Source organism: Takifugu rubripes, chromosome 5 (assembly GCF_901000725.2).
Source record: "Takifugu rubripes chromosome 5, fTakRub1.2, whole genome shotgun sequence".
Lineage (NCBI taxonomy): Eukaryota > Metazoa > Chordata > Actinopteri > Tetraodontiformes > Tetraodontidae > Takifugu > Takifugu rubripes.
Window position 1 is genome coordinate 4,175,102 of NC_042289.1, and position 22,978 is coordinate 4,198,079.

The 22,978-nt window shown below is 40.7% G+C and overlaps 3 long non-coding RNA genes across 3 annotated transcripts; all 3 read right to left on the reverse strand.

The window, feature by feature from the left end:
- Positions 1-5,000: 5,000 nt before the first annotated feature.
- On the reverse strand, positions 5,001-6,204 carry LOC115249855 (uncharacterized). The gene is made up of 3 exons (XR_003888481.1): positions 6,157-6,204; positions 5,295-5,405; positions 5,001-5,141 (listed from the first exon to the last, which is right to left on the reverse strand). It is a non-coding gene; the product is annotated as an uncharacterized lncRNA (long non-coding RNA).
- A 7,333-nt stretch (positions 6,205-13,537) lies between these two features.
- On the reverse strand, positions 13,538-14,330 carry LOC115249857 (uncharacterized). The gene is made up of 2 exons (XR_003888483.1): positions 14,271-14,330; positions 13,538-13,990 (listed from the first exon to the last, which is right to left on the reverse strand). It is a non-coding gene; the product is annotated as an uncharacterized lncRNA (long non-coding RNA).
- A 3,335-nt stretch (positions 14,331-17,665) lies between these two features.
- LOC115249854 (uncharacterized) lies at positions 17,666-18,876 on the reverse strand. Its single transcript, XR_003888480.1, has 3 exons — positions 18,818-18,876; positions 18,542-18,637; positions 17,666-18,386 (listed from the first exon to the last, which is right to left on the reverse strand). It is a non-coding gene; the product is annotated as an uncharacterized lncRNA (long non-coding RNA).
- Positions 18,877-22,978: the final 4,102 nt, after the last annotated feature.

Below are 22,978 nucleotides of genomic sequence, written 5' to 3' on the forward strand. Positions count from 1 at the left end.
TGCATTATTCACTATTGATGTTTTTATTGCAGAGCTAAACAAAAACAAAGGGCGTTTTTGAATGTTCTTTAAAGTCGATGGCAGTATCACCGACCAGTTGAGGTGTTCAATCAATCACGTCATTTTGAACATTATATATTCATGCAAGAGTTTGGGGAGAGTTGTTTTAATCAGAATCATTGTGTGTTCTTTGTTTAGCATGTTGTTCTAAAAGGTGTTGGCTGCCTAAAGGAGTCATGTGAGATTGTGAGTCTTTGGGGGGCATCTGAGAGGAACAAGACCAAATGTGGGAGAAGAGCATCTACACAGAGAGCTGATTGATTGTTTGTCTATTTCTACCTGAGAAAAGCGCAACACAGCGCTCAGAACATGTGTGTAAAGAAAGTTTCCTCAACTTACCGCATTCTGCTGCTGGGAGCAGGATCCAAAACAGAAGACAAATGTTCATCTTCCTAAATGAAGGTCGCTAAACACTTGTTGTCCTCATCTGAAACAGTCTGGAAGAACCATGACGAGGGTTCTTTGTGATAACGACCGATTCTCTTAAAAGCGCGTCTCAAACGAGAGGAGTTTCGCGGGGATATTGAATGAGCGAGATAGTCGCGGTCCAAAAAGAGCGCTGGATACCGCATTGTGGCGGGAGCCTTCGTTCAGCACCAATCAAATACCCGCCAGGCCAAGGTGACGTCTAGTCTGGGTCCAAACACGTGATTCACTGACACCGCCTTCGGACAGTTTGGAATTTTAGCACATAAACTCCTGATAACCGGATTTAAAATGATCAATTTCTAGCAACATAATTTGTGTCTTGGTCTCGTGGGACCTGCTCTTTCTTCTTGTATTCTTGACAGACAGCGATGGTGTTTTATTGCTATTTTAGCAACAAAACTGTTTTGGACTCATTTTAAGGCTACAAAACAGAGGTGAAAACTTTCAAAAAATGTCCGGTCAACACTTGCATGGAGGATGTGTCTTCCACCAAGTGTTTTTCCATCTGCATTGAAACAAACAAAATAACAAAAATTGAATAAAATAACAATAAAACCAAAACAATAAAACAATGTATATGGGTCTACTTTACTTTACATGGAAAGTATTGTAATATTTATTATTGTAATAATCATATTTCATATATTATAGACGTGGTACTATAAACAACATATGGATGATGGGAACTGTAGCTGACACTGTGTAATACTCCAGACTATCATGCATAGAGGCACAGTGGAGCACTACAAGAGGGGTGATCTAAAAGAGCTCTGCAGTTTGGATTTCATGTTCTCTGTCTCTAAAGCAAATTTTGTTGTAAGATTGACTTCATTTGGCTTTACAAGCTGCTGTTGTTATTCTCTCTCTCTGTTACCCCGTGTGTGTGTGTGTGTGTGTGTGTGCGTGTGTGTGTGTGTGTGTGTGTGTGTGTGTGTGTGTGTGTGTGTGTGTGTGTGTGTGTGTGTGTGTGTTCACCTGTTCTTTTCTCAATTTCTCTTAATTTGATCTGACGGATCATTTCTGGACACAGTTGTTGGGGTCCAGGGTTGTGCCTGGTCTTCCCTGCAGGGGGCGAGAGGAGCTCAGTTTGCGCTGCAGGCAGGCGCACCTGTGGGCAATTAACATCTGGCCACCTACTTAAGGAGGGAGCGCCTGCCCATTAGGGCCGGAGGGTTGTGGTGCTTTGTGGAGTGTTGCCCGAGTGTTGCTTTGCTTGGCCTGTCTTCCCTGCACATTTCAGGTCTTCACGCCACCTGCTGGACCTGAGAAGTGCAGAACCGGTCTCCTGAGGTCTCTGCAGTCCAGGGGGACTGGTTCTGTTTGAGGTAGTGGTGGGCAAGTGAAGCCTCATGAAGCACCGAAGCTTTCCTACTAACAATTGTGTCGCAAAACATTCAAAGCTTCGAGACTTCAGTGATGGTGACATCTGGTGGACAACTGAAGCCATAGCAACCTCCATAGAGCACGACTGGAGAACTGGCACAGTTTCAATCCCATGACGCCAATAAAAGCTCATCGTGTGGTCATCCAGGTGTTTTGTTCATTCATACCAAATAATGATTATAGTCATTACAATAAAATATGCAGACGCTCTCCTCCTTACTCTAATACACATTCAAGACTAACCCAAAGAATAAATGCAAATTATATTAAGGGTTCAGTGTTGGTTTAGGGTTTATTGAACACTTTGAGATTTATTTAAAAACTATACTCAAAGTCCCTAACAGGATTAGAGATCCTTCCTACTTTGCAAATGATCATGGTGTTTGAATTCAGAAACATTGTTTTTGTGTGTGTGAAGTGTTTTTAAGGAATAATAGTTTGTCATTTGGGGACTTGTATGTTTGATTTGGAATGATTATTGACAGAAGCAGACAAGTTATTTCCTCTTCACAGGTTTTTATTGAGAAATATCATTTTTCCTGCTGTTGCAGGCTTCAGTCTGCTCCTCTTCTGGCTGACCAGCTCCCCAGCTTTGGAAAATATCCTTTCACAGGGAACAGATGATGCTGGGATGCACAGATACTTGCATGCAAGTTTCCACAGCGTAGGATATAAAGGCTTTCGTGCCACCCAGTACTTCAAAGGATCTTGTCAGAATTTGTTCTTTCAAATATTTATGACACAGACAGTAAGACAATGAATGACTGAATAAAAAAACTGATGTTTCAACAGTAATCAACATGCATACCTCTGGATCTCCACTGCAGCGCTGGCAGATGTGCTGCTGAGACTCTACATACAGTGGGACCTCTACTTTACAAATTTAATTCGTTCCAGAAGTTGCTTCGTAACCTGAAAATTATGTAAGTAGAGACGGGTTTTCCATGTAAATGCCCTAATCCGTTTCAAGCCCCCAAAAATTCGGACATAATTTTTTTTATAAATCATAAAAATGCATCAAAACATGTAACAAATACATGTTATAATTAGATCACTGCACAATAAATGTAGGAATTCAGTGCAAGGCTTCTCCAGGAACAAAATGAACTTTATTACAGGCTAATCTTACATTAGCCTCATTACTAGCAACGAACGTCAACACATGTGGTAACACCGCCATCTAATGGACAAACATACGAACACCCACAATAAATCCCGAAGACGACGAAGAAGACGCTGGGATACACACAAACTGGTACAGATTGACGTCCCTCCTAGCCAATGGGATTACAGGAAGATGCTAGGCGATAGCCAATGGCAGAGCAGCTACAAGCAGTCCGTGTTCGCTAAACTCCGCGGCAGCGTATTTTTGACCTTCGTATCCTGAAATTTTCTTCATAACAAGAGGAAATATTTTCCCGTTGAGACGCTTCGTAACCTGAAAAATTCGCATGCAGAGACGTTCGTAAGTAAGAGATCCCACTGTAGTTGTCCATTAAAGCCCACAAGTTGTAATTTTGTTCACTAGCACTGGCAGATGTTGTTGCAGTCTCCAGTGGCACATCTTCTGCCGGCCCACCAATAAGACTGGCACACTCTCGTGTCAGCCTTTCTACAGCAGCCTGAGCATTGCTTTGATTAGTAAAGCCAGCCTCTTTAAATCGTGGCTCCAAGATGGTTGCCACAGACAGGGAGTTCACCTTTTCCAAGCCACTGAATTTTTCATTCAAATTATTTCTCAAATGGTTGGCAAGCGTGGCACCAATACAAGGAGCCATTTGGGCACTCAGCAGAAATGGCATGTCTCAGCATTTTGGCTAAAGGAATTGCCTTTGACCCTGACACTCTCCTTTCCTCAGAAAGCTCAACAGTTGCCTGATAGAATGGCCTTAAGACTGTCAGGCAATGGTTGATTGCTCATAGTCATCAGCAGTGAAAGGCACTATGCCAGTGCTAAGTGATGCCAGGGCTGCCCCTAAAGGTTCTCTCTGCTCATAAAGCCTATGGAGCACGGCATAAGTGCTGTTCCATCTGGTTTCGACCTCTTGGACAAGCTTTTTTTGGGGCATGCCCATATTAGCTGGAATAGAACACAACTTTTCCTTTGCTTTGGAACTGGACTTGAAGTGTGCCACCATTCTGCGGGCCCTACTGCGCATGTTCTCCAGCTCAGACGTCTGACAGTGTCATTTTTTGACAATGAGATTCAGCATGTGGGCAAAGCAATAAACATGTCTAACATTTAACGGAGTTACACTTGCCACCATATTGTGAGCCCCATCAGTAACCATCCCACAGCCCTTTTTAGTGATTCCCCACTGTCATCAAATTTGCAATTGCATGTGAATTATTAGCTGCTGTGTGGGCCAATACTGCACACCTAAAAGCACAGTAGCCAGATCTAGACTGACACATAATGGCAAGTGACACCAAGGTACGCGTCCATGTTGACTGATGTCCACATGTCAGCAGTCAACCTAACAGCTGAAGTCTGCTTAATTTCTGCCAAGGCCTTCTCTTTGGCTACAGTGTACCTTGCTTCCACCATTGCCTTTACAGTTTTGCGGCTTGGAATGGAGAATGATGGGTCCAGGATTTTAATGAATTTTTGGAACCCTTCATCCTCAATGATAGAAAAAGGCTGACCATCTTTAACGATCATGTCCACCAAGGCCTCATCCAGCTTCTGTTTTCTGGACACTGTGGGAGAATGGTTGCTATATGAATACGATACACAACATCTACAATGAATAGACACACACATACATATATACACATACATATTTAGCTTCCTGTCAGGATTTCCAGTGTTAACAGGGTCATGATTGTCATCAGTGACATAAAGTGACAGCATTACGAGGTGTTTAAAGGCAGTTTTGAAAGATGAGTTAAGCTCTGATTTAAGAAGTTCAAGATCATTAGTACTGAATTTAGGGTCAAAGTGCTAAAGTTTTCCATAGTTTGGCTTCTTGGCTTCTTAAAAAAGATGACAGTCAGTGAAGGTTAGACCCGTGTCAGCAGCATTAGTCCCAAAGCTCTGCTACTGGATAACAACACAGTTCACATATTACAGCACATGTGACTTTGGATCCTCTGTTCAGGTCTACACGTTTCTATAGACGTGCACTTTCAGCATGAAGAGTAAAACATCCTGGATCATTGATGTCGTCTCTGCTCAAGTCCTCCGTGGATAAAATCCATCTTCCCCCAGTTATTCTTCAATGGACTCGTGAGTTAAGTTTCTTTCACCACTTTTACCTCTCTTGTGACTATGAAGAAATAAAATGAAGGAACAATTAATAGATGCTGACAGGTGTATTTCACAAGAAACATCATTAACATTCTATTAATGCAGGGCCACAATAGTAAAATATCAGCTCTCAGACTGACTTGAAAGTTACAATCAAAGTAGTGAGACTTACACAAAAGAGTCATTACGGAGATTAAACAACAAACTGTAAAAATGATGCCGATAATTCTCCAAAACGTCATCTGGATGTAAAGGATGCGTCGTCCATCAAGTGCGTTTCCATCTGCTCATAAAAGAGTATAAACAACAAAAACATGATTATTGTAATCACCAAACTGGCCATACTTTACTCTATGCAGCATGTCGTCATATGTGTTATTGTAATAAACTTATTTTTAATATTTTGAAAGCTGTGCTCCAAATAACAGAAAGTGGAACTGACTCTATTTAGAGTATTTCAACATTTATTAACTGTCTGGACCAACGTGACATGCCGACAGTTGTCTGAGGCCTGGACACAGACTGAAGCTCAACGTTGCGCACTGATAATTCTGTGCCAAGACGATAGAAAGGTGGGTGCTGAGCTGCTGCAGCGCCCCCTGCTGGCAGAGGGTGGTTCTGTATATTCCACTGCCTGTACCAAACTGTAACTCTGTAGTAGCTCGTTTCTTTCTGGAAACATATGAAGCACGTTAAATGTTGTTAATTAAATGGGCCAAAAAAAATAACTTGTGGAGAGACGAAAAAATAAGTCTCAAATAAGTTTCAACAGCATCGAAACAGCCGTTTCTGACAGAGTTAATGACCAACACTGCTGTAATCTCAGCCAGAAAAGATCCAAAGGTCTGCTTTCAGACGGAGGAAGACCAGAGAATCACCAGGAACGTTTCAGAGCTTCTTCATGAGGGACTTTTACCAGAGTGCCCAACACACCAGAACCCCCCCAGCAACAATAAGATCCCACTGGCCTGTGTGCAGCCTGGATCATGACTCAATAACAATCATGCAGCAGTATGTAAATGTAAAGTTCTCACCCCACATGACAGTGATGGTTCTGTCTTCTGTTTGGACAACACAGCCATAGATGTTGGTGTGGATCAGGGGGACCTCAGCTGTCAGGATGAGGATCACTGATCCATCCCCAGAAGGCAACGGGCCAGTTACAGTGATCCAGTTTGCCTTGGGGGCCCCGTCTTCAGTCAGAGACACTGAACGCACTGATTTGTCAGTACTGGTGACGTGGCACTTCAGCAATGCCTTGGTTCTGTTAACAGGGTTGGCAAACACACGGAGATCTGCAGGAGGATAGAAAAGGTGATGATCAGGGTGGGACCAGCCAGGGGAAGAAAAGATACTTTTGTATGTGTTCAGGTTAATTCCTGAATTATGTCCAATTTAATGAAGTGATTCAAAGCTGTGATTTTATTATATTTTGCGTTATATTTTTTTGGACCAGAGAGTGTGTTCACCTGTTCTTTTTTCCACTTCTCTTAATTTGATCTGATGGATCATTTCTGGACATTCTTCATTGATGAATTGTCCAAACAAATGGTTCCGAGTCTCATAGCCGTTCCACGAATCTTTAATAATTTCTGCAGAAGGAGACAGGGCTTTCCATTTCTGAGCTCCAGCATCAAACTGAATGAAACCCTCTCCATTCACTGCCCAGTTGTCAAAAGCAGATTCAAGCCTCTCGTCTGACGTGATGCAGCCACGCCGCCGTTGAACATCTACAAGGATTGTTTTTTCTCTTTAGTTAAAGGTTTTAATTCCTCTTAGATGTGTTACAAAGCAAATGTGCTGCAAACTTACACAGTGTGTGATTAATGAATTTAGAAATCTCTTTGAGAGCATCAAAAGCATCATTAAGGGCCACCTCACAGGTCCCAGGTAAGTTGTGGGATTCCAGGACGGGTTTGAAGTGTTCTTGTTGTGTCCCACTGTCACAGTGAGAGATCACAACTCCATCAAACTCTGTAACTTGTTCAAAATGGGGCCCAGATCCAGGCTGAACACGTCCTGTAGACAAGAACTCAAGAGAATGGGAACCTGAAACACACAAACAAATGGAGTCAAAACTCTGGACCCTCACAGTGGGATCAGCGGTTCTGACAAAAATAATCATGTTATAAATTGATCACAATCTCAGGTCTTGTCAAATTAATATTGAAAGATGTAGACAGTTTAATATTATGGTTAATTATTTTAAACCTTAAGCTGTGAGTTGTATCTGCTCAAATTGGTGGACGGTATCAAAAAAAGCAAAAATATCATAATAGATTCCTCATAAACTGAATATAAACAAGGTTTACTACAGTACCTGAACAGGCACCAACAAGAAAAGAGGTTTAATCTCCACTCTCTTCGTACTCTGTGTGCAGGCATCAAAATCAAAGCAAATCCTCAGATAGTCAACAACTAAAAAATACATCTGTGTTTGGACAGTTACCTGGGAGATCATTCTTGGTAGTTTGAGACAGTTTGAGACCAACAACCACATGAGGACAACAAAATGAGCTGACTAACACCCAAAAATATTGCAATAATTTAAGGATTCCTGACTAAACAATATCTTGACCAGCTTGTTCATGCATTTGTTTTCAGCAGGCTGGTAACGGTGTGTTTGCAGGTTTTAGTTAAAGTTCAGCCAGGTAGCTGCAGCTGAATGGTCCTGATCATTTTTTAATGTAAATTTTGATGTTGAATTACTGTATTTGTTGACAAATAAATGTTGATAAAGACAACAATTTCAGTGAAATGGTGGAAATACTACTGCTGCGCCCCCTAACGGCTCAGTCAGGAACAGCACCACGCACTGGAAACGGAAGCACGGAAGTCGCCATGTTAGCGTTTAGAATACAGTGATCCCTCGCTATATCGCGGTTCATCTTTCGCGGCTTCGCTGATTTTTTTTGCGAGTCGTTCATTGCAGTTCTCAAATATAATCGAAGGTGGCATATCCGTTTATAAAAATCTTCTTGCTCAGAAAAAGAAAGAGCGCCAACAACTGCCTATAACAATGTTCTTCTCTCGGAGAAAGACTCCTGCGCCTTCAGTAGAAACAGACGCTCCAGCGGAGCGGAGTCAGGACGAAGAGGCACAGCTGGGACTGGGAAATACGCGAGTGACAATGTTTCCAACCTTGTATTACTAGATTAAAATTATTGTTTTAAACAAAGTTTGGTCTTTAAAACAGGTTTTGATATTTGGTTTCATTCTACTGTTCAGTATTGCATTGTAAAATAATTTAAAAAAATAAAGTTGCTACTTCGCGGATTTCACTTTTCGCGTGTTAATTTTGGAACGTAACTCCCGCGATAAACGAGGGATCACTGTAGTGTCACTGCCCAAATATCTTCAAGTATTTCACCAGCTTCCTGGTGCATTATTCGCTATTGATGCTTTTATTGCAGAGCTAAACAAAAACAAAGGGCGTTTTTTTATAGTTTTATATTTATATTCTATTTTATTTCTTATTGTACTCTCTTTTTATTATCTTTAATAGGTTTTTATGGTGTGAGTCTTTGGGGGGCATCTGAGAGGAACAAGACCAAATGTGGGAGAAGAGCATCTACACAGAGAGCTGATTGATTGTTTGTCTATTTCTACCTGAGAAAAGCGCAACACAGCGCTCAGAACGTGCGTGTAAAGAAAGTTTCCTCAACTTACCGCATTCTGCCGCTGGGAGCAGGATCCAAAACAGAAGACAAATGTTCATCTTCCTAAATGAAGGTTCTTTGTGATAAAGACCGATTATTTTAAAAGCGTGTCTCAAACTAGACGAGTGTCGCGGGGATATTTAAATTCGCGCCGCAGTCGCAGTTCAATAAGAGCTGGACCCCGCATTGTGGGCGGAGGCTCCGTTCAGCACCAATCAAATACCCCCCAGAGAGGTGACGTCAGGGTCCAAACACGTGATTCACTGACACCGCCTCGTCAAGATTCGGACAGGTTGAGATTTAAGCACATAAACTCCTGATAACCGTATTTAAAAATTAACAGTTTGTGTGTAGTTGTAGTAGGTAGTAGGTGTACTGTAGGTGTAATGCACAAAAGCAAAGTTTCATATCCAACAGTAACTTACTATAGCTATGGTGTAGCTTCCATCCAAATGAATCGCTGTTTGTCTATTTGTAAATTACTTTTTGTACAGGTCCGGTGCCCGGTGTGTTCCAGATATTAACCTTTGGGGAACGCTGGACCGAGACGCCTCAGATGCAAGAAGGGCTGGGAATGCTATGGCAGATGTGACGGTAGATGGGCAGCGGTGCATGAGCAGCCCACCTCTGGCCAGGTCAGAGGACCCACTCGCCTACTGGCTAAATCACAGACATCGTTACACCAACCTTTTCAAGCGGGCCAAAAGATTTCTATGCATGCCAGCATCTACTGTACCCTGCAGAAGAATATTCTCCAAATGTGGAGAAATTGTGAGCAAAAAAGAAACTGGTTAAATCCCAATACTGTGGAAAAAATAACGTACCTCAATAAAAACTTCGAGTCCACAGTTACACAAGAATACCCAAGCTATGGCATATTTTACCAGCATTTTCCTAAACAAAACAAAGCTCACGTGTGCGCCTCCCGGTCACCAATAGCGGCTCCAACCCTGCTCTTTTCCCTTCTCCTTGATGCATTGTCCCTCCTTTGTATTGGAAAGAAGATGCCTCCCCTTGACCTCTGTTTCCCCGCTCTGTTGCCACTGCTCATTTGCTTTTACCCACACAACACTCTTGCCTTCTGACTTTGATCATTTAATTTCTCTGTCAACACTGCTCCTGCTTTTAATGGTTATACACCCCCATATCCTTGGCCACCCCATCACCCTTCCACCCAAAACTCCCCTTTTGTGCTGTCTCCTCCCAACTCACTAGCAGAACCCCCTTTGTAAGATGTTCATCCCTCTGACCTCTTGAATGAATCCAGTAATTAGCAGCCAACTGTTTCCTCTTCAGCCACAGTGGCATTTCCCCAGCCTGTTCCTGGAGCGCACACACAGGTGAGATTTTGACTGGCCCATGTAGAGTCTAAGTGCTTGCACCGGGATCATATCCAGCAAAGTTCTGAAATCAGCTCTACATTGCTGGGATCTCATTATATTTACCACTTTTTTCTTTTACATTAACTTACTACCTGCCTGATATGATCCTTCCAGCTCAGCCTCTGGTCAAAGTAGATACCAAGGAAGCAGAAACTCTCAACCCTTTCTAACACACTCCCATATGTTTTTAGATTGCTCTCTCCTACCCTCTTTCTTGTAAAAAACTTTGTCTTTTCAGATGAAAACTTAAAGCCCCATTTAATTCCCCATCTTTCAACTTTACTTATTCCCTCCTGCATCCTCTTGACAATATACTGGAAGTTCCTCCCTCTTGTCCAAGGAGCCCCATCGTCAGAAAACAGCGACCTCCCCGTACCATCGGGAATACTTGGAAATATATATTCAATCATTTATCATTAGTGAATAAAGATTTGGACTGACCACTGAACGCTGTGTAGCGTTTTCAACGATGTTTTGTCTTGACATTTCTGCCCCCATCCTCACCTGGATGGATCTATCACTTCTCTTTTTTACCCACTCTCACTGCTATTTTCCTGCTGGTAAGAAAAATCCTGATCCAGGATGTTGATGTGATATAATTTCATAAGCAGTCCATCCTTTCCCATCATATCATAACCTTTTTCTATATAAAAAATACAGCATTACACTTTCTTTATTGATCTGGACTGTCCTTATCTCATTCTCTAAATGTAAAACCTACCGTGCTGCTTCTTTTCCTAAACCCACTTTTATATCATTTTCAGTTTTTCCCTGGTTTCTAAATAAGAGTTCAGCCTTTCATTAATCAATTTTTTTTCCCATAGTTTTGCCTTCAAAGGTTGTTAGATCTATTGTTCTGTAGCTCTCTAGCAAACCCGGGTCCTTACTTGGCTTACAGATTGGTACAATAGCAGTTTCTTTCCATTGATTAGGTCATTTTCCCTCCCCTCATAGCTTATTATATAATTTCCATAATGCCCCTTTACTTTGAACACTAATTTTATCTAATATAATTTATTTGGTCTTCCCTGGAGTTGTTTTTCCAGCTTTTTAAAAATGCATTATTTGGTATTGTCATTGAAAACCTTGTCACACTTGCCTTTTTCTTTCAATCCTCCCTTCTTTCTCTTTATTACTCAAATTTTCTGTGCTTTTTGTTTTAGCAAATATTTGTGCTATTAGTGCTGCTGATTATTTGTCCTCTACAATAAAGTTCCCTTCATCTTCCATAACTGGGCATCCCTATTCTTGTCTACTTCCTAACATTCTTGTGATCATACCCCACAGTCTTGTCGTTGGTGTCTTCCTACCAAGTGACTCACGATACTTTCTCCAGGACTCCCGTCTGTTCCTCTTATCACTCCCCTCGCTGTGAGGAGATTCCCCTCGTCTTATTCCTCTCCCTCTCCCCTTCAGTTCCTTGTCTGTGTTTCCCGTGTCTGTTTCCAGGCTGGGAGGGGCTGCTTCCTGCTTCACTCCCATCGTGCGATCTACACACCTGGAACTCGTCTTCAGAAAATCACCTTCACCTGTCTAATGGTTTAAAAGACTGGTCCACGCTTCCATCATGGCCAATTTGTGGTGCAGCCCTCTGTGATCGCCCATTCAGATGTCTGTTCGTGCCACCCAGCCTGCTCTGACAAAGACTTTATTAGCTCCGGTTCTTTGAGGGATTCTGCTGCCACCTTTTCAGTAAAGTTTAGTCTGGTCAATCTACTCGGTCCTGTGTGTGTCTGCTGCTCCTAAAACGAGCTGCTGTCTGCTGTTCCTTATAATTTATTAAAGTCTTGAGTTTAAGGTTTTTTTTTTTCATTTTTAAAATTTCTTTTATTTACTTCTTGGAATAGTTGCATTTGCCGCTTCAGTTATAAATTGACATATTTCATTATTCAGTTCTGGTTTACACCAACTGCCCTTAGTTTGCCCCAGCAAATATTCTGAACGTATCCATTTGCTCCCTCACATTTCCATCTTCCTCCTCCTTTGTTCCGACCCCTAACGCTTTCAGTTTCTAGACCTATTGGATGACGGTCTCTACCCACTGTGCTGCTTCTCAACACTTCCCAGTTGCTTTTCCATGTTAAAACCTGTGATGCCGATGTGTGATCTCTTGATGGCTCGGTGCCCTTTGCCACTTTCACCCTCACGGCCAAACCAGTATTCAAGCATGCCTTTGTCATCTAACATGTCTTCCATTACTTCGAGTCCTCCTGATATCCCCCCATGTGCATTAAAATCTCCACACCAAAATATCTTTCAACTTAATAAACCCAAATTTGGTTTGAGTCATGCCTCTTGTACACAAATAATATCCACGTGTTCCTGTAATTCAGGGATATTTTTTTTAAGTCTTTCCTGTCTGTGATGAGACTTTGACCATTCCACTGGAGTATGTGTATTATGGTATGTAGGGGTTGCTGAATGAAACACATGATTTATTTGGTTCATTCATCTCTTCCACTCTTTTATTTTTACTCACAATCTTCACTGCCTCTGTTCTCTGCTCTTCTCAGACTTGTTGAATTAAGACTGTTTTCTCCACACTGTACGGTTTCCCCAGTTACATTTACATTAACTGTGCTATTACTACCCCCCCCCCCCCCCACACACACACACACACACACACACACACACCTCTGCTCCCCCTACACACTGTAATGATATGGTCATACCTTTGGCAATTGTAATACCTAATAGGAGGTTGAATATAGGCTCTCACACTAAAACTCCTGTATCCTATAATGATCTTGTCAGTGAGAAGCTGACCTTTAAAGGAAAACAAGCCCAATCAAATGTTTCCTCATAAACTGGAGTAAAAGAAAACCAAGTTCTTTAAATATGTATCACACAGGCTCTTAGAAAAAACATTTATTTTAATACAGGATATAAAAATATACAATATTAGAAAGCAGACATTTATTAGATAAAAAAAGAACAAATAGAGAACATTTTCTGTTGATACAATCATCCTCTTAAATATTCTTCAAGGTGCTGCTGAAGTGTTTTTTTCATTTCTTCCTGGGGCGATTTATAGGTTCAGAGCTTTAGCACCCAGAGTGCCTGGCTGGTTCAAAAGATGACACTCTGGTCATTCCAGTTAATGAGTTCATTCAACACAATTTAGGAGTCTTAGTAAAAAAAATCATGGAAAAGTGATCTTCCTCCTGAAACTATGGTATGCATGAACTCATTCATGTTACAGTTCCTCACACACACCAATTAAGTTAGGCTAACAGACAATAATCTGTTCCATTCAATTCAATGCAGCTCAAATGGGGACTAACATTTGTTGGTGATAATAATGTGTCGCGTGTATTGGGGTGTAGAGTAGTTGTCCAACATAACCACTGTATATTTACATCACGACACTCCTGTTAAGAGCCTAGACACGTTTTTATTTCTAGTGCTTTTTGTAAGTCTGTTAAATCATCTGTGGAAGAAAATAAATAGTTCAAAGCTTAAGCAGCCAGAAAAATAGACCATTTATGCCTCTGCTCCTTCTTCACTTTACAAAATCCTCTTATTATTCTTGACTTTGTTGTAATTAAATGGAGGATGAATTAATGTGCTGAGAGGTAGATCTCATTAGAAACTCAATGATTTGTCCACAAAAATGTTATTGTTAAAATATTTCAACAATACTAAATCAACAGCTGACAGACTGACTTAAATGTTACATTTACTGTAGTGATACTTACTGGTACATTTGAGCACCAGTGCTGTTGTGCAGATTAGAAAAAGAACACATAAAAACAGAATGCAGCCCAAAATTATTGTCCAACTGACACTTGTGGAAAGAATTTCTCTTCCATCAAGTGTGTTTCCATCTGGAACCAAAGAAAAAATAGCATTGTTACTAAAAACATTATAATAAAAGTAATAATTACAATAATAAACTAATAATGTTGATGCTGACAAATGTAGCGGACACTATTCACAGTGTTTAAACAGTTATATTTCTTATTTTCCCAGCACTCAAGTATTTCTCACATCAGATTTTTAACAAACCTAAACTAACTGAGACTTGAACACAACGTTAAAATTTCAGCCTGTATTGCTTTGACTCAATAACAATCATGCAGCAGCATGTAAATGTAAAGTTCTCACCCCACATGACAGTGATGTTTCTGTCTTCTGTTTGGACAACACAGCCATAGATGTTGGTGTGGATCAGGGGGACCTCAGCTGTCAGGATGAGGATCACTGATCCATCCCCAGAAGGCAACGGGCCAGTTACAGTGATCCAGTTTGCCTTGGGGGCCCCGTCTTCAGTCAGAGACACTGAACGCACTGATTTGTCAGTGCTGGTGACGTGGCACTTCAGCAATGCCTTGGTTCTGTTAACAGGGTTGGCAAACACACGGAGATCTGCAGGAGGATAGAAAAGGTGGTGATCAGGGTTGTCTGTTGTCACTCTTTGAACAGGGAACCAGCAGTGATGAGCAGCTCACGCTTCCTCTCAACATAGTTTTAGCTCATAACCAACACCAGGCTGCTATTTTAGGACCAGAGAGTGTGTTCACCTGTTCTTTTTTCTATTTCTCTTAATTTGATGTGGTGGATCATTTCTAGACAGTATCTCCTGATGAATTGTCCAAACAAATGGTTCCGAGCCTCATAGCCGTTCCACGAATCTTTAATCATTTCTGCAGAAGGAGACAGGGCTTTCCATTTCTGAGCTCCAGCATCAAACTGAATGAAACCCTCTCCATTCACTGCCCAGTTGTCAAAAGCAGATTCAAGCCTCTCGTCTGACGTGATGCAGCCACGCCGCCGCTGAACATCTACAAGGATTGTTTTTTCTCTTTAGTTAAAGGTTTTAATTCCTCTTAGATGTGTTACAAAGCAAATGTGCTACAAACTTACTCCGTGTGTGATTGATGAATTTAGAAATCGCTTTGAGAGCATCAAAAACATCATAACATGCTGGTCTGCAGGTCCCAGGTAAGTTGTGGGATTCCAGGACGGGTTTGAAGTGTTCTTGTTGTGTCCCACTGTCACAGTGAGAGATCACAACTCCATCAAACTCTGTAACTTGTTCAAAATGGGGCCCAGATCCAGGCTGAACACGTCCTGTAGACAAGAACTCAAGAGAATGGGAACCTGAAACACACAAACAAATGGAGTTCTTGCATCAAAAGGTTCTGACAGGAACACAGGAAACTGTGTTTTAATGTCAAATTAGGAAAAAGGAAGAAGTTGAAACAATAACAAAGCACAAACTGAAAGGAAAAAGGCAGGAGCAATAGGAGAGAGAAAGGAAAGGGAATGAGGTAGAGGAGCGCAGTGGCAGTGTTCTTGGGTAGATCCAGATAACGAAGACAAGAATCTCTGGCTGAAGATAGTGTGGTTATCAGGAGCAACGTTGGGAGTTTATAATCCACGTCGGCGTCTCGCCTGGGAGGATCCTAATTTCAAATCCACTGGCTCTCAGCCACTCAGAGTTCGGGATTCTGTCTTTGCAGGATTACACCTGGTTGGAAACAAGGACACCTGTGGACACCCGTTGTTTAAATTTGGTGCCCTTCTTGAGGGTCTCACTCAGGCTTTGTAGGCCACACAGGTACCAAACAATCAGAAGAAATATCAGGCCGAATAAATGCTTTTTTATGCTTGCTTCCTGATCTACACTCAACAGTCGATGGCAGTAATAAGATGAAACAACCACCAGTTTAAAAAAGAAAAGGAAGATCATGAACTATTACACTTAATAAAGCAGCTTCTCCGGGTCTCCAGAGCAAACCAGAAAATGTTCTCTATTTTGTACATTTTCCTGTCTTTAGCCAGTATTTTATTATTAATATTTAAACGTGGTTGTGGATCATGGATCAGTCAGTCTTAAATCTTTGGATGTCCGTGGAACTTCTCTCGGGAATCTGTTCAAGTGTTTGACGCAAAGAGCGCGACAAGAAAGGCGCGTGTTTCAAACGCTGCAGTTCGGTTCGGAGCCTGAGGTTCTCGATGAGTGTAACACGTGGTGACCAAAATAAACTTGATTCAATAAACTTGACAAATTTTGCGCGGCGTCTAACAACCCTGCAAATCCAAACTTTCGCCATTACAGTTGTGTCACCTACCACATTCTGCTGCTGGCAGCAAAACCCAGTAAAGCAAAAGACAGAACTTCATCTTCCTGCAGTTGCGTTTCCCAAATAAAAGTCCATAATTATTTGCTGTCGATGTTGTTGTTGTTGTGCATCCAAAAGAGGAGAAAAGATGAAGTTGTCTCTCCAGCGCTGGGGAACCAAACGTCTTCAGAACACGTCACGATTTTTCTGATTGTACGATCGTTAATTTTTGAATTTTTTATCACGCAGTAAACACCGGAAGTGGGTGTAATAGTTGGATCCCGCCTTACTTTTATTTTACCGAGACGTGAAATGTTCTTCATAAACTTGAGTGACGAACAATTAATAAGTATAAATTTGTAGGGTTGTTGTTGTTTGTTTGTTTTTGGTTTTGCCTTAATTGAAGTGATAAATGTTCCATCGTTGAACAAAGTTATAATTCTGTTCCTCTGAGCTACATTCTTGCTGCTTTAGCCTGGCTGCCTGCTCTTCACTGGTTGAAATATGTTCTATATTGACATTTTAATTCCGTACTAGTTTAACATCCCCTGTTCCTTCTGTAACTGCTCCATCTTCTCTCTGGAAGGCTGAGCTGCTGGTCTGTGTTTTCTCAGGGGAGATCTTGGTCAGACATCATCAGCCTCCACAACGAGCAGATAGCAGTTATTACTAAACTGATATTGGAGGTCCTACAGAATAGCGTCTGGAATGTCATAAAACATCTGAAGGTTACTGTTTGATTTGATTTTGCATGAGTACTTGTTACTACTGGTTTTTAATGAGTAGCATTAAATGGCGCTTTTGTTGTTATTGTCCTGAAAATAGAACTACTAAATCCTATTCTGCAGGAAACCCTGATACTGATTCTTCTTCTAAGTTTGACAACAATGCATTTATGTCTTCTCACTGAATGTATTAAAAAAGGTGATGTCTGTAGTTTAGAGACATGTTGAGATGTTAAAGATCTTTTAGGATCATTTAAGATCTTGAAAGTATTTGAGTTTTCACGTTACCAAACAAATTTAGTAGAATGTGACAATAATAATACGAAGGTGACATGAAAATATAGTCACTGAAGTTTCTGTGGATGCTTTTTTGAAAAGCCATAAAAGTCATTATTACCTGGGTGAACAATAATTTATTAATCTGGCAGCTCTCTGATAGGCCAATAAATTAGTTGTATAAATGGACTAGATCATTTCTGTCCGATGTCTTTCTTTTTCATCTTTGTTGCACGTGTTTTTAAAGGAACACACTTTAGACTAATTCAGTATACTGATACAAATCACTCGAGCCTTATTTTTGTGAAAGATCAAAAAAACAATCTACATGAAAATTGTTACAAAAATATACATATATATTATTTCTTACTAATAAATGTTTATGTATAAAAATAAGTCTAATCAAGTTGTTCTTTATAATCTGGAGTAAATAAAAATTCTGCCTCTTGATATAAAATATAAACTATTCTTCTAATGAAGGAAGTAAAAATAAGACAATCTTAGTATAAAGACATTTAATACAGTAAAAGAAGATCTTAACAAGTATGTACATTTATTTTGATATTCAATTTCATTAAATTAAAATTAATCGTTTATTGACAACATTCTTGGTGCCACATGACATCAAAGAACATGAGTTACATTTGATCATCAGTCTCTTAAAGAAATAAATTAATGTTTAAGTAAACGGTTCACTAAACAGTAGTTTGGTGGTCATGTTACATTAACATAGAAATAGTTATTTGTGTAATGCTTTATAATGTCTAAATAGGAAACCAAAGTGCTTACATAATAGATAAAAGGTAACAGGGAAAAGAACATAAAAATAAAAAGTTTCTTTTGCTTTTTAGCTTTTTACACCTGATCACTGTTGTGACTTCACCTGTATGTTCTGTTTAATGTACTGCTCTGTTTGAAAGTGTCGTAAATGTGAACGTTAAAGCCGGTTCACTGCAAATGTTTGTGCTTTGATCCCCTGCTCAGTTGTATTACACGGGGCAACTTTAATACAGAGAATAAAAATATTCTGGATCATAGCATTTGTCTCTCGTCCAATCTTGACAAATATTCATTCTTCTGGTTATCCATCAATTCATCACTCCTGAAAGATACTGGTGGTTGTTCTTCAACACTTGAAACAATCCTCTTCTTGACTATTGTGAAACACAAATGGAGGCACAAATAATACATGTTGGCAGATATTTCATTACAAACATTGATCTGATCATAAGGCTAATTATTGAAACATTAATACCAAAATATCAGCTGACAGACTGATGAGTGTTTCAACAAAAGTAGTGAGACTTACATTTGAGCATCCATGCTGTTGCGCAGATTAAAAGAACACATGAAACCAAAATGGGAGCCCAAAATGTCCAATTAACACCAGCAAGTGTTTTTCCATCTGAAACAAAAGGGAAATTATGGCAATAACAATAAAATACACTAGGTTTAAAACCTTGCATTATTCTGTATCATATGTTCCTGAACTTTTTAACCAGTTATATTTACAATTGGGCCCAGAAACAATCTATAGATCTGTAAATAACAATCATGCAGCAGAATGTAAATGTAAAGTTCTCACCCCACATGACAGTGATGGTTCTGTCTTCTGTTTGGACAACACAGCCATAGATGTTGGTGTGGATCAGGGGGACCTCAGCTGTCAGGATGAGGATCACTGATCCATCCCCAGAAGGCAACGGGCCAGTTACAGTGATCCAGTTTGCCTTGGTGGCCCCGTCTTCAGTCAGAGACACTGAACGCACTGATTTGTCAGTACTGGTGACGTGGCACTTCAGCAATGCCCTGGTTCTGTCAACAGGGTTGGCAAACACACGGAGATCTGCAGGAGGATAGAAAAGGTGATGATCAGGGTGGGACCAGCCAGGGGAAGAAAAGATACTTTTGTATGTGTTCAGGTTAATTCCTGAATTATGTCCAATTTAATGAAGTGATTCAAAGCTGTGATTTTATTATATTTTGCGTTATATTTTTTTGGACCAGAGAGTGTGTTCACCTGTTCTTTTTTCCGCTTCTCTTAATTTGATCTGATGGATCATTTCTGGACAGTATCTCCTGATGAATTGTCCAAACAAATGGTTCCGAGCCTCACGGTTGTTCCACGAATCTTTAATCATTTCTGCAGAAGGAGACAGGGCTTTCCATTTCTGAGCTCCAGCATCAAACTGAATGAAACCCTCTCCATTCACTGCCCAGTTGTCAAAAGCAGATTCAAGCCTCTCGTCTGACGTGATGCAGCCACGCCGCCGCTGAACATCTACAAGGATTATTTTTTCTCTTTAGTTAAAGGTTTTAATTCCTCTTAGATGTGTTACAAAGCAAATGTGCTACAAACTTACACAGTGTGTGATTGGTGAATTTAGAAATCTCTTTGATAGCACCAAAAGCATCATTAAGGGCCACCTCACAGGTCCCAGGTAAGTTGTGGGATTCCAGGACGGGTTTGAAGTGTTCTTGTTGTGTCCCACTGTCACAGTGAGAGATCACAACTCCATCAAACTCTGTAACTTGTTCAAAATGGGGCCCAGATCCAGGCTGAACACGTCCTGTAGACAAGAACTCAAGAGAATGGGAACCTGAAACACACAAACAAATGGAGTCAAAACTCTGGACCCTCACAGTGGGATCAGCGGTTCTGACAAAAATAATCATGTTATAAATTGATCCCAATCTCAGGTCTTGTCAAATTAATATTGAAAGATGTAGGCAGTTTAATATTATGGTTAATTATTTTAAACCTTAAGCTGTGAGTCGTATCTGCTCAAATTGGTGGACGGTATCAAAAAAAGCAAAAATATCTCTTTGATCATCATCATTGATCCTCTCTGAGCCAGACCACCACATGTCAGGATAAAAACCCACATCTCATCTCCTCTCATCCTGATCACCAGAACTCCTCAGGGCTGCTTCCTCGTTCCCCTACTATAATCCCTCTTCACAAACACTCAACTGGACAAAACACCACTAAAAACAAACAACCAGAATGAAAAACAGCCTCTTTCCACAAGCTGTGAAGGAAACATGGAGCAGCAGGATGAGAAACAGGTCAAAAGACCCAACAATAACCCAAAATATCATAATAGATTCCTCATAAACCGAACAGGCACAAATAAGAAAAGAGGTTTAATCTCCACTCTCTTCGTACTCTGTGTGCAGGCATCAAAATCAAAGCAAATCCTCAGATAGACAACAACTAAAAAATACATCTGTGTTTGGACAGTTACCTGGGAGATCATTCTTGGTAGTTTGAGACAGTTTGAGACCAACAACCACATGAGGACAACAAAATGAGCTGACTAACACCCAAAAAATATTGCAAGAATTAAAGGATTCCTGACTAAACAATATCTTGACAAGCTAGTTCATGCATTTGTTTTCAGCAGGCTGGTAACGGTGTTTTGCAGGTTTTAGTTAAAGTTCAGCCAGGTAGCTGCAGCTGAATGGTGTTGTTGGGCATAAATACATTTCAGATTGACTTGTGCAGTATTTTTGAATGTAAATTTTGATGTTGATTTACTGTATTTCTTGACAAATAAATGTTGATAAAGACAACAATTTCAGTGAAATGGTGGAAATAGGTTTAAATCAGTGTTTCAACAGATGCCTTATCAACAAGTGACAACTATTTCATGCATATGCCTGTGATATTAAAATTATTAAATAAGTATTAAATATTAAAATACACACAGGGCAGAGGTACTTTAGCAGAGGTTTCATCAACAGGAAGTCTCAGTGTGCACTACTGCTGCGCCCCCTAACGGCTCAGCCAGGAACAGCACCACGCACTGGAAACGGAAGCACTGGAGTTACCACGTTCGGTTGCCCATGTTGGCGTTTAGAATAGTGTCACTGCCCAAATATCTTCAAGTATTTCACCAGCTTCCTGGTGCATTATTCGCTATTGATGTTTTTATTGCAGAGCTAAACAAAAACAAAGGGCGTTTTTGAATGTTCTTTAAAGTCGATGGCAGTATCACCGACCAGTTGAGGTGTTCAATCAATCACGTCATTTTGAATATTATATATTCATGCAATTGTTTGGGGAGAGTTGTTTTAATCAGAATCATTGTGTGTTCTTTGATTAGCATGTTGGTGAGGCACTGACTCCTCAAGAGTCAGATTTACGATTGTAAGAACTGAAAAAAGCATCTTATTTCACCCTTTTTCTAACAGCACACAACTACTGATAATGCTTCATATCCCATCAGCATTTTTTTTTTCAGTTACACTCACAAACCAACACAAACATATACACAGGAGCATATTTGTCCCGTAAAGAACTTTCTTATATAGCTATGGATAGAGCACCCATCTTGTCTTTTAAGAAATTCATATATACTGTAAACAAATTAAAGTGCAGAGATGTGTGCAGCACAAATTTAATTTTGATCAACAGTAACTCAAATTCGGCAATTTTTACTCAATGAAATGGCAGAAATGTGTAGTCATACTCCAAATGCATTTTTAACACATATACGTGGAAAATAATATTTATTGATGTAAACTTTATTTTTTTCGCCGCACCTGCCTCCCCTGACCGCACGTCACTGGCCGCCCGGCGGCTCTCTTCAGAACATGTGTGTAAAGAAAGTTTCCTCAACTTACCGCATTCTGCCGCTGGGAGCAGGATCCAAAACAGAAGACCAATGTTCATCTTCCTAAATGAAGGTCGCTAAACACTTGTTGTCCTCATCTGAAACAGTCTGTCTGGAAGCACCATGACGAGGGTTCTTTGTGATAAAGACCGATTCTTTTAAAAGCGCGTCTCAAACTAGACGAGTGTCGCAGGAGTTTTTATTGCGCGTGACAGTCGCAGTTCAATAAGAGCGCTGGGCTCCGCCCACAAGGCGGGGTCCAGCGCTCCATTCAGCACCAGGTGACGAAGCACCATCGAAGTGACGTTTTATAAACAGGAAGTCTCAGTGTGCAGTACTTCTCCACCCCCTGTTTGAGTCACTGCTCAGTCAGGGACGCCTCCGGCACTATTTTCGTTTCGAATAGTGTCTCTGCCCAAATATCTTCAAGTATTTCACCAGCTTCCTGGTGCATTATTCGCTATTGATGTTTTTATTGCAGAGCTAAACAAAAACAAAGGACGTTTTTGAATGTTCTTGAAAAGTCGATGGCAGTATCACCGACCAGTTGAGGTGTTCAATCAATCACGTCATTTTGAATATTATATATTCATGCAGGAGTTTGGGGAGAGTTGTTTTAATCTGAATCATTGTGTGTTCTTTGATTAGCATGTTGCTCTAAAGGTGTTGGATGCCTAAAGGAGTCATGTGAGATTGTGAGTCTTTGGGGGGCATCTGAGAGGAACAAGACCAAATGTGGGAGAAGAGCATCTACACAGAGAGCTGATTGATTGTTTGTCTATTTCTACCTGAGAAAAGCGCAACACAGCGCTCAGAACGTGCGTGTAAAGAAAGTTTCTTCAACTTACCGCATTCTGCTGCTGGGAGCAGGATCCAAAACAGAAGACAAATGTTCATCTTCCTAAATGAAGGTCGCTAAACACTTGTTGTCCTCATCTGAAACAGTCTGGAAGCACCGTGACGAGGGTTCTTTGTGATAAAGACCGATTCTCTTAAAAGCGTGTCTCAAACTAGACGAGTGTCGCGGGGATATTTAAATTCGCGCCACAGTCGCAGCTCAATAAGAGCTGGACCCCGCCTTGTGGGCGGAGCCTTCGTTCAGCACCAGGAAATACCCGTCATCGAGG